The following is a 12,122-nucleotide window of genomic DNA, read 5'->3' as shown; positions in this document are numbered from 1 at the left end:
GCCTTCCCAGCCCAACTTTTCACTGCTTTTTAGACAATGAGAGGAAATGAGTGAGACAGGAAGATAGATAGATAGATAGATAGATAGATAGATAGATAGATAGATAGGACAAACAAAGCCCTGCTCCACCATCCATGGACCTGCCCTTGCTTGAACCCAGGTCCTCACACATGCAAAGCAGGGGCTGTACTGCTGTGTACCCTCCCTGGCCCTTCTAGACTGGAGGTTTAAAGATTTTTTTTTTTTGGAGGGAGAATCACAGCCTTCCTTGGGTTTTGGAGGGAAGGTCTGTGGTAAGGGATGTTTGACTCAATTTCTCTGACCTTGACCCAGGTCAAGTGGGTGTTTGATCGGGTGCTGGCAGGGAGGCAGCGGGATTCCCATTAACAAAAAGGGTCTGACTCCCCAGCACTGCAGTCACCCCATGTGTGAGGGAGTGCCCTCTGGGGAGTTCTGGGGCTCCTCTTTATTTTTCATCTTCTCTCAAAACAGAAAGAAAAAGAAAAAAACTAGCAGTGGAGTAGTGCAGGCAGACAAGCAAGCAAGCAAACAAGCAAACGAACATCAATATTGCTTGAAAGATTGGAAAATTTCATGCTAAGATTGAAAAACTTAGATTTTTCTTTGTTTCAGTTTAATTATTTTTTTATTGTCACCAAGGTTATCACTGGGTTTTAGTATGATGAATCCACTGCTCCTGGTGGCCGTTCCCCCCCCCCTTTTTCTTTCTGTTTTATTGGATAGTACACAAAGAAATTGAGAATGGATAGGGAAATAGGGAGAGAGACAGGGAGAGACCTGCTTCAATGTTTGTGAAACGACCCCCCAACACACACACATACAGGTAGGGAGTGTGGCCTTGAGCCTGGGTTCTTGCACTTGGTAACGTGTGCTCAACAGGATATGCCACTACCTGGATTCTTGAGACTTTTATAACATGAAAAACCAAAACTCTGCATTGCTAAGCCAAGGGTGCAGGTGACAGGGAGGTGGATCTGTCTGGGTCCTCTAGGGGCTCTTGGCAGAGGGAGAGAATGAAATAGATCATAGCATCAGAGCTTCCTTCAATGCAATGAGAGCCCTGCTTGAACCTGCAAAGCAACACACTATCCAGGTATCCAGGTGAGCTAGTTTGCCAGTCCCTGGCCTCCTGAATAAAGCTCTTCTTGCATTTTGCGTTATGCCCACCCAATTCTGCAGTGGGCTTTTGGACCCAGGGGGTGGATCTGGAAGGCTGGATCCAGGGCAGAGAAAAAGGAGCTTTTTTTTTTTTTTTTTTTTTTTTTTTTTTACAACAGGTGGGGCTGAAACCCGAGGAGCCAGGGCGTGCTAGCATCACGTGATGTCTTGAGGCCAGTGAGCAGGAAACTTTGAGCTGACTGTGAGGAAACTGAAACTCTGTGGAGGGTTAGAGGCAGAGGACCCAGGAGAGCATTTCCTGGTGCCCCTTCCCTAGACTTCCTGTTTCCCTCCTGCTCTTGACAAGGCAGCCCCTGGTGGGGTCTCCCAGCCAGCATTCAATTTGGCCTCAATTAGTAATCGTTGGATTCTTCCATCTGCAGCCAGAGAAGTCTTCCCAAATGCAAAAACATAAATAAATAAATAACCATAGTGCTGTGCTCCAAAACAATGTCTACCTCAAAAAACAAACAAACCAACCAACAAACAAAAAAACCAAGCCAGAACTGGGAGTCGAATCCCTCGCAGGCAAATGGTATCACTTCCCCTAAACTATAAGATGGCTTGGAAGCTGTCAGCACTTGTCAAAGAGAGAACACTTTGGAAGGCAGGCTCAGGCAACTTTGTTTTATAATGCCCGTAGTGGGCCTGGGTATCAGTTCTTTCAAAGCCCCACTTCCAGCGGGTGCTAAGGTGTTACCACAGGAACCCACTCTCCCTCTGTGACCTGCCTGGGGACCCTCCCTGTGTGGGGAGAGAGGCCCAGGTCTCTAATTTTATTTGAAACCAGGCAGGACAGTGCAATTCAAGTCCTCAAAGCACCGGCAGACCCATCCACCAGGGGGTCCTTGCCCAGCCTGCCTGCGGTGCTGAGCCACATCTGCCAGCAGGGGGCAGCAACGTATGGCAAATGGGACACCCAGCAGGGCTCCTTGGAATCCCAGGCTCTACCTAGAAGTGGCCCTAGGAGTCACACTACAATTTGCAGTGAGTCACAAAATGAAGCAAGAAAGTAGAAAGAACTAAAAAAGCCACCTTAAAGTACCTAATGAAATAGTTTCTACTTAGACACAGATACCCTCCTCACCTACTTCCTGTTACATGTCCCTCAGTCACTCCAAAGCTAATCATGTCAGACACAGTAAGGACTACAAAAGATGAATAAGGACAAGAGACTGGCACACTTTAATGATGACTCTTTAGTCATCAAATCAATGGGGTTTACAGTCAACAATATTTATATACTTTCCCCATATTTGGGAGCTACTCTCTTCCCTGATCCAGCTTTCCAGTCCTTTTTCCAACTATGACACCATCTCCCCAGACAATAACCTGGGTCCTCCAGCACATTTTTTGTCAGGCTCAGGCAAAAACTAGTAAAGTCATGGGCTCCTTGGAATATACCTAAAACAGACCTACTAGCTTTTTCCAAAACGGAGGCCCCAATCTTCACCTGCAATATTCATGCCTTTAGGTTCATGATTAGTCAACAACTTGTTCTGCATTATATCTTAACTCGTTTTCAACCACCAGGTTCCAGATTATACCATGATGCCAACTGGACTTCTTGGGCAGAGGACCTCACCATGTGTCTTGGAGCCCCACCTCCCCAGATCCCTGCCCCACTGGGGAAAGAGAGAGAGACAGGTTCTGAGTATAGATCCATCCGCCAACACCCATGTTCAGTGGAGAAGCAATTACAGAAGCCAGACCTTCCACCTTCTACACCCCACAATGACCCTGGGTCCATACTCCCAGAGGGATAAAAACTAGGAAAGCTATTAAGGGAGGGGATTGGATATGGAGCTCTGGGCTTGGCAATGTGTGGAAATGTACCCCTTTTATCCTATGGTCTTGTCAATGTTTCCATTTTATAAATAAAAAATAAAATAAAAAACAGAAATAGTAATAAGTGTAGGTGAACTTTAGAAAGAAAGTGAAGGCTGGACTGTAAAAAAATAGAATATGTATATACATATACATCATATACATATACATCATATACATATACATCATATACATATACATATATATCATATACATATACATCATATACATACATATACATATACATGAAGTCAGCCCATATCTATGACCTTGGGAGAACTACTGTAGTTTTCAGTGGAGGGAATGGGGACATAGAGCTCTGGTGGTAGGATCGGTATGGAATTATGCCCTTATTTTCTCATAATTTTGTAAATCAATATTAAATCACTAATTAAAATGCAAAAAAAAGTCACACTACATAGGGAATGACAGGTGTTTGTGGGGTTGTGAGGAAGAAGGGAATGCAAACTGGTGCGGCCCCTTTGTTGAACGTCCTTAAACAAATAAAAATGGAATTGCCTAATCATCCAGCAATACCACTCTTAGGCATTAACTAAAGGAGACGCAAACATTAATTCAAAGGGACATATGCCCCCTTATGTTCATAGCTGCATTATTCACAATAGCCAAAGAGTGGAAGCAGCCTAAATGACTGGCTAAAGAAGTCATGGGATATAGACTCCATGGACTACTATTCTGCAATAAAAAAAAATGATAGTGTGTCCTTTGGGACAAAAAGGATGGAACTGGAGGTAATCATGCTTAATGAACTAAAAAGATGAATGACAACTACTGTATGGTTTTCTTCATATGGGGCATCTAGAGATCTGATACACATGAACTTAGAGGAAGAGGAGGAAGAGGAGATAGGAAGGAAGGAAGGAAGGAAGGAAGGAAGAAAAGAAAGAAGAAAAGAAAAACTTTTTCTAAGACTTGTGAGAACTATGGTGGTTATCTTTGGGGGGTGGGAGGGTGGGGACCGAGAACCTTGGTGGTGGGTGTGGAACTAACCACTGTGATCTTGTCACCCAGTATTCATCATTAAAAAGGGGAAAAAACCAGACTTCCTAAAGAAAATAAAAAGAAAGAAATTGCCCCCACACACACACAGGAAGAGAGAGAGAGAGAGATCCTGTGAACCTGGGGTCACATGGAGAGCCTTAAGTGTCCTTGTTTCCTTAAGGGGTTCCTCCTGAAAACACCAGGCAGGGTTCTGAGTCCCTGAGAATGAATGATGAAGTGTTTGTTGCTGAGTGAGCCATGGGGCTGTAGTGGGGAGAGGACCAGGATAGGCCCCAGACGGGTGGGTGGGGGTGGTTTGTGCATTCATCCAATAGATGGAGAGTTGGTCCCCCTGTAAACCAGGCTCTGGGCAGGACACAGGGACAAGAAGAGGACACACATGGACCCTTCCTACCCTCAAGAGCATGCAGTCTGTCCGAGCAGGAGACCAGCTGTACAGGAGACAAAGAGAGAGTACAAGGCATTTGGGATGGGGACACTGCCAGGGGGAAGCCCTGTTAAACCAAGACCTCAGCTCTTTTATTTCTCCCTGTGGTGCCACCATGAGCACAGGGCCTCAGGCAGGTGTGATGCTATGGCTGAGGTGTGATGCTATGGCTGAGGTGTGATGCTATGGCTGAGGTGTGATGCTATGGCTGAGGTGTGATGCTATGGCTGAGGTGTGATGCTATGGCTGAGGTGTGATGCTATGGCTTCCAGGTGCAGGCTTTGATACCTTAGTTCTTTTGAGAGATACAAAGAGAGACCCCAAAGCCCTGCTTCACCACCCATGGGGCTTCCCCTGGTGTTGTTCATGGTTCTCCCATGTGGTGCAGGGGCCTCACACATGGTGAGGTACATGCTCTTCTGGGCGAGCCATAAGAATGATCCAGTGAGAGAGGGAGGGCTTCTTTGATGCTGGTTCAAACAGTCCAGTTTGGGGAAGGAAAAAAACAGAAACAAAAACTATGTGTCTTTCTGGAGAGAGCTTGAGTCCTGACCTGAAATGCTTAAGAAATTGGTTTAATAGGAAACTGGCAGTGATATACCTGGTTGAGAGCACATATTACCATGGGCAAGAACCCAAGCTTAAGCTCCTGCTCCCCACCTGCTGGGGGAAAGCTTCATGAATGGTGAAGCAGGTGACGCCCTCTCTTCCTGTCTGTCTCCCGTTTCCCTCTCAATTTCTCTTTGTCCTCTCAAATCAGGCAAAGAGCCTGATTCCTTTACAGAGTGGTGCCCAATTGATTACAGGTGACTGGATCTAGGATTAAACAAACAAACAAAAAATAACCTATCAGACAGGTGGCTGAATGAGTGGGACACAGGACTTGGATTCTTGAGGCCATGGGTTCGAGTCCTAACACTACATGTGCCAGAGTAGTGCTCTAGTGATGCTCTTATAAAACAAGCAAATAACCCCCCCCCCCCAAAATTTGTTAGAGAGGTGGAGGCACATGGGGAGGCAGAGATTGAACTCAGGACCTCTTGCTTGAGAGTCCAATATTTTGCCCACTGCACCAACTTCTGGGCCCCAAATTCATCCTTGAACAACTTAGAAAAGGGTGAGAGTAGAATCCTCTGTGAGACCTGAGTGGGTGGGTGTTGGCACTTGGGCTGGAGTTGGGTGCCAGGCTGCACTCTGGCCTTAGGCCTGTTGCCAGGGCAACACCAGCAGGTGGCCAGTGGGCCTGTCAGCTGGGACTCTGTGGTTGCCCTGCCCAGCTTGCAAGGCAGGAAGGAGACAGAGGTCTCTGGGAAGTGCGGAAGTGCAACAAGCATCAGAAGGTGGCAGAGAGCCAGCCCCACCCCAAGATAACCCCTTCCCAAGTACACCTCAGGAAAGAGAGACTGAACTTCCCATGGAAGTCCCCTCAGTGGGGGCTGCACACATCAAAGATGCCACTGTGCATGCAGAAGGTTGAGGGTGAACACGGACATTCGTTAATATTGAATCGGAGGAACTATGGATGGAATATCTGATATTTAGCCACTAAATACCAGGAACACTGGCTGTTCAAACAACAACAACAATAACAGGCAAACAGGATCTGGGGCCTCCTGGTGTATATCCTCAACGTGGAATTCCTGGATTCTCAAGGACGTAGGTGTGTATGTATTTACATCTGTTTGGTATTCAGTACAATTGTTGTACTTTCTGGCCTCTTTGTCGTTCAGGTTCAGTCTTTCTAAACTGTCACACAGCTGAGGACCTGTGGCCCAGTACTGAAATGCAACCGGGTAGTTCAGGGGATGCTGTGAAAAACCAGCTGAGAAGGTCTTTTAAATAACGCCGCTCCTTCCTCTTTATCTTGCTCTGCTTATATTTCTGTGTGCACTGTCCACTCTGAAAGCTGGATACACAGAGAACCTCTCTCTCTTTCTCATACACACACACCTCGAGCGCAAGGCCAGGTGGGGGGAGGCGGGGTGTGTACAGATCTGATAGGAAACAGACCTGAGAACAAGGAAACAGACATGTCGTTGCTTGCGAAGAGATTTTCCCTGGAGAGTCAGGCCCCTAATGGGAAAATGAGCGTTTTCCTCTTCTGCTGAAGGAAATGGGGGCAGGGAGGCTCCCCAGAGCCCTCTGAGCAGCGGGCGTCATGGTCAGCAGGGGCTGATGGGGCTGAGTAGTGTCACCCCGGATGTGCCCTCTATGAAGTGGCCTTGAGAAGTTTTGGGGGGGCTGAACCCCACAAGACACAGCCTTCTTTTGCTGTTGTTGTTGTTTTACATTTCAAAACTCTCTTTAATGTGTTTTATAGAGAATAAAGCTGGATTGGGTGGGGGAGATAACATAATGGTTATATAAAACAGACTTTCATGCCTGAGGTTCAGAGGTCCCAGGTTCAATCCCTGGTAGCAGTATAAGCCAGAGCTGAGCAGGGCTCTGGAAGAGAAGGGGTGTGGGGTTACAACAGAGCTGAATCCATGCATCTACTTCTACTATGTGCATTTAACCCAGTGTGCTACTGCTCATCCCCCATATGTATCTACTTCTGTACTGAGTTGATTGTGGTAATTGAGAAATATCCCAAATCTAGTATTGAGAAATATTACACAAGGCACAATGAAATGTACCAAAATGAATAACACCTTAGTATTACTGTCATTATCATTTTCTTTGTTGAGGGATTATTGGTTTACAGTCAACAGTAAAATACAGTAGTTGGTGCATGAGTCATATTTCTCAGTTTTCCACATAACACTCTAATAACCCCACCTAGATCGTCCTCCACCATCATGCACCAGGACATGAACACTCCCCCACTCACCCCAGAGTCCTTTACTTGGGTGCAATACACCAAATTCACTACATCTTGGTATTATTATCAAACCAGTTTAGCACTACATGTTGAGAATGCTGGATAGTCTGTCCATTTCCATCCTGTTTCTTGGATGGAGGGCATTCTTGGGTTCTGTCATATTGGAATTTAATCTCTTTGAAGGCATAGCCTAGGCAGCGGGCAGCTAGTCACATGAAGACAGACCCCCTCGCTCTCATTCTCCAGGGAATGAAGATGAGAAAATGAAGCCAAGTCCTTTGGATACAAGTCGAGAGATGGGGGGAGAGGAAGGAGAGTGAAGAGAGAGGAGAAAGAAAGGAGAAGAGAAAGAAGAGAGGAGAAAGAAAAGAGAAGTGAGAAGAGAGAGGAGAGGGAAGGAGTGGGAGGAGAGGAGAGAAGATAAGAAAGGAGAGAGAGAGATAAAAGAAAGAGAGGAAAGAGAGAAGAGATAGGAATGAGAGAGAGAGGGAGGAGAGAGGAAGAAGAGTGAGGGAGGAGAGAGAGGAAAGAAGAGAGAGAGAGAGAGAGGACAGAGAGTAAAGAGAAAGAGGAGAAAGGAGGAAGGAGATGAGGGGAGGCTCTCTGCTGGCAACCTGTCAGGCTCTGAGACCCGATCCAGGGCCCGAGTCCCCCACAGAGCAACCCCCCCCCCCCCCATGCAGGGTGCTGGTGCCGCAGCTCAGATGCCCAGCTTCAGCCCCAGGAGGCTGTGACATAGACTATCCCAGATGAAGGCTGGGAAGCTGTAGGAGGAGGCCAGGGAGTTACAGGAGGGGGTGAGTGGACCAGCCTAGCAGAGGGCTGGGAGAACTTTCCAGCAAGGTGTGGGCTGCCTACAAGGCCCAGAAGGTTCCCCTGTGGGTGAGGGAAGGTGGGAGTCAGATGAGGACAGGGAGTGCACATGTGGCCATTCAGGGACAGAAGATGGCTCTTGAGATCTCACTCACCCTGGACGCTGGGGCGAGGTGAGGAGTGAAATAGAGAACACAGGGGCTGTGGCACACCTGGTTAAACACACATGTTACTATGCTTAAGGACCTGGGTTTGAGCCCCTGGTCTCCATCCTGCAGGGAGGAAGCTTCATGAGCAGTGAAGTCAAGCTGTGGATCTCTCTCTCCTCACCCCTCTTAATTTCTCTCTGTTCTGCCAAGTAAAATATAGAAAAGGAAGGAGGGAAGGAGGGAAGGAAAAAAGGAAAAAAAGAAAAAGATGATCCATGGGAGCTGTGGATTCATAGGACTGGCACCGAGAGATAACCCTGGTGTGGGGGGGGGGAATATGCCACCCAGATTGGTAGAGTATTTGTGTAGGCACTGAATTCTGGTGGCAAAAAGGAAGGAAGGAAAGAAGGGAGAGGAAGAAAGAAGGAAGGGAGGAAGGAAAGAAAGGAGAAGGAAGGAAGGGAGCAGAAAGGGAAGAAGGAATGAAGGAGGGAAGGAAGGAAGGGAGGGAGAACATAAACTGGTCTGCACTGACAACGTGCACCACTTCAACATCAGAAAAAAATATTTTTCTTTCCTTTCTTTTCCTTCTTCCTTCCTTCATTTCTTTTTCTCCTTCCTTTCTTCTCTCTCTTTTTCTTACTTTCTTTCTTTCCCCTTCTTTCTGTTTGTATGATAGAAAAGCAGGAAGCTGAGGATAAAGGGGGAGAGAGAGAGACAGACAGACAGAGGGACACCTGCAGCCCTGCTTCACCACACCTGAAGCTTTCCCCCTGCACATGGGGACTGGAGGCTTGAACCTGGGTCCTTGTACATGGTGATGTGTGTGCTCAACCCAGTGTCCCCTCACCTGGCCCCAAGAAAAATCTTTCTGCTCACCTGTTCCCCAGACAGACATGGAGGACCTGCCTCGCACTGAGTCGGGGAAGAGGGGTGAGATCTGGTTCTGCACATACAGCTACTATGCCCTGGGGACACCACTCCCTCCTCCACACAGAGGTGTGTAGTCATGGTCATAGGGAGCCACTAAGGGGTTTTGAGGAGTGCAGGTAACACTGAAGATGGTGTTTTGGGGTATGACGATAGGCTGGATGGAAGGGCCGGGGAAGAGTCAGGAAGAGGACACCTCTGCAGGGGTTCAGAGTGCCAAGTGAGGTTGGCTGCCATAGTGGACAGAGACTGAAAGAGAGAAGTGGGAGGAGGGGCTTTCCCCATGGCAAGCCTCCTGGAGTAGTAGTCCACCTTGATCGGTCTGGACTGGGCTCAGGAAGTGGCATTTTTTTGTGTGTTGCTGGGGAGTGAGCAAGGACTATGCACATGGCACAGCTGAATAGTCCTGCTTGTTTAGTTTAAAACTCTACACACTGAAAGAGAGAAGAGAGAGAGGAGTCACAGAGAACAGGAGAGACACCACAGTGTGCCCCACCATTAATGGGGCTCCCTCCGGTGCTGTCTGTGGCTCTGCCATGTGGTGCTGGGGCACAAACCCAGGGCCTTTCATGTGATAAGGCATGCCCTCCACCTGATGAACCATCTCCCAGTCCCTGGGTGTTTGTACGGTTTAAGAACTTTCTAAAAGATTCTCATATTCATCTGGGTAGAGTCATATTAACAAGGGAAGACATGTCAGGGGAGGTGAAACTTGTGGCTCCAGGAGTCAGGGAGAAAGGATTCCCAGGTTTCAGTCCTGGGAGGCTGCAAGAAAGAGGAAGTTAGCCTGCAAGATAGCTCAGCTGGCAGAGAGCAGACCTTGCATGACTGAAGCTCCTGGTCCAAGCCTAGTACTGTGTGTGCCACTAGAGCTGTGCTCTAGCTTCTCTCTCTCTCTCTCTCTCTCTCTCTCTCTCTCTCATCAGTAACATTGTCTATCTCTTATGAAGTAAAACAAACCGAAGTAGCAAAAGAAAGACTGAAGCAGGACTGAGTGGGTGGGTGGGGGGAGCTGACTCAGTGTTGGCAAGGGTAGTATTGAGTCCCTGCTGAGCTTTGCCTGCAGGTGGGGACCAGGGGCTTGAACTCGCATCCTTATGCATTGTGTGTGCTCAACCTTATGCACTGTGTGTGCACCATTACCCACCCCCCTTCATTCTCTGGAATACAACAAACCAAGGGGAAAGGGGAGGACTTACTGGTGGCAGGTAGATGACAGAGCCAACCAGTGTATGTCCAGTAGTTACCGGGGAAAGAACCCCCTCAAAAGTGGATGCTCACTGAGAAACACATGAAAAAAATGCTCCAAGTCTTTGACTGTCAGAGAAATGCAATTAAAGACAACAATGAAATACCACTTCACTCCTGTGAGAATGTCATACATCCGAAAGGTAACAGCAGCAAATGCTGGAGAGGTTGTGGGGTCAAAGGAACCCTCCTGCACTGCTGGTGGGAATGTCAATTGGTCCAACCTCTGTGGAGAACAGTCTGGAGAACTCTCAGAAGGCTAGAAATGGACCTACCCTCTGATCCTGCAATTCCTTTCCTGGACATATATCCTAAGGAACCCAACACACCCACCCCAAAAAGATCTGTTCATACATATGTTCTTAGCAGCACAATTTGTAATAGCCAAAACCTGGAAGCAACCCAGATGTCCAACAACAGATGAGTGGCTGAGCAAGTTGTGGTCTATATACACAATGGAATACTACTCAGCTATTAAAAATGATGACTTCACCATTTTCAGCTGATCTTGGACGGACCTTGAAAAATTTATGTTCAGCAACAAATGCTGGAGAGGCTGTGGGGACAGAGGAACCCTTTTGCATTGCTGGTGGGAATGTAAATTGGTCCAGCCTCTTTGGAATGCAGTCTGGAAAACTTTCACAAGGCTAGACATGGACCTTCCATATGATCCAGTAATTCCTCTCCTGGGGTTATACCCCAAGGACTCCTTAACACCCAACCAAAAAGAGGTGTGTACTCTTATGTTCATAGCAGCACAATTCATAATAGCTAAAACCTGGAAGCAACCAAGGTGCCAAACAACAGATGAATGGCTGAGAAAGCTGTGGTATATATACACAATGGAATACTATACAGCTATCAAGAACAATGAACCCACCTTCTCTGATCCATCTTTGTTGGTATGCATGAGACCCCTTCTGTTTCATTTGGTTTAAATCCCCCCTGCTTAACACTATTCTATTTTCATAACCACTTAATTCTATTTACATAACCACTGTTAACAAGTACCACCCTCCCTCCAGGGCATTGGTGGTTCAGTGATAGGATTCTCGCCTGCTCTGCCCCCTCCTTGTCACACTTTTCACCAGTCACTTTTCTCTCCACCCTCTCTATGTCACATCCTGTTTCCACCCTACTTGGCAAGTATATATAAAGATAGCATTGTGAGTTTTAGGGTACTTTAGTTTAGCTTAGCCCGGCTTAGATTGTGCTGCGTCCTGCATGAATAAAGAGATACTGCCTACAGCTCAACCATGAGTCCCTGGTCGTCTGTTACCCGCCGGTGAAGCCAGCCCGGCGAAAACAACATAACCCGGAGAAAACAGCATATCTTGGACAGAGCTAGAAGGAATTATGTTAAGTGAGCTAAGTCAGAAAGATAAAGATGAGTATGGGATGACCCCACTCATCAACAGAAGTTGAGAAAGAAGATCTGAAAAGGAAACTAAAATCAGGATCTGACTAAATTGAAAGTAGGGCACCAAAGTAAAAACCCAGTGGTGAGGGGTAGACATGCAGCTTCCTGGGCTGGTAGGGAGTGGGGGTGGGTGGGTGGGATGGGACACAGTCTTTCGGTGGTGGGAATGGTGTTTATGTACACTCCTAGTAAAGTGTAGTCATATAAATCACTAGTTAATTAATATGAGGGGGAAAATTAATTGAATGTCTCGAAGTTTTTAAAACACACACTGAGACTTTTTAA

At 47.1% G+C, this 12,122-nt stretch overlaps 1 protein-coding gene across 1 annotated transcript in view; it reads right to left on the bottom strand.

Moving 5' to 3' along the window:
• TBXAS1 (thromboxane A synthase 1) overlaps nt 1–12,122 on the bottom strand; it is a 126,291-nt gene that overhangs the window by 5,351 nt on the left and 108,818 nt on the right. The window lies entirely within an intron of this gene.

The sequence above is a fragment of the Erinaceus europaeus genome, chromosome 8 (genome assembly GCF_950295315.1).
Source record: "Erinaceus europaeus chromosome 8, mEriEur2.1, whole genome shotgun sequence".
NCBI classification, from domain to species: domain Eukaryota; kingdom Metazoa; phylum Chordata; class Mammalia; order Eulipotyphla; family Erinaceidae; genus Erinaceus; species Erinaceus europaeus.
Note: the sequence above shows the minus strand (reverse complement) of the source record. Positions and strands in the feature narration are given on the sequence as shown.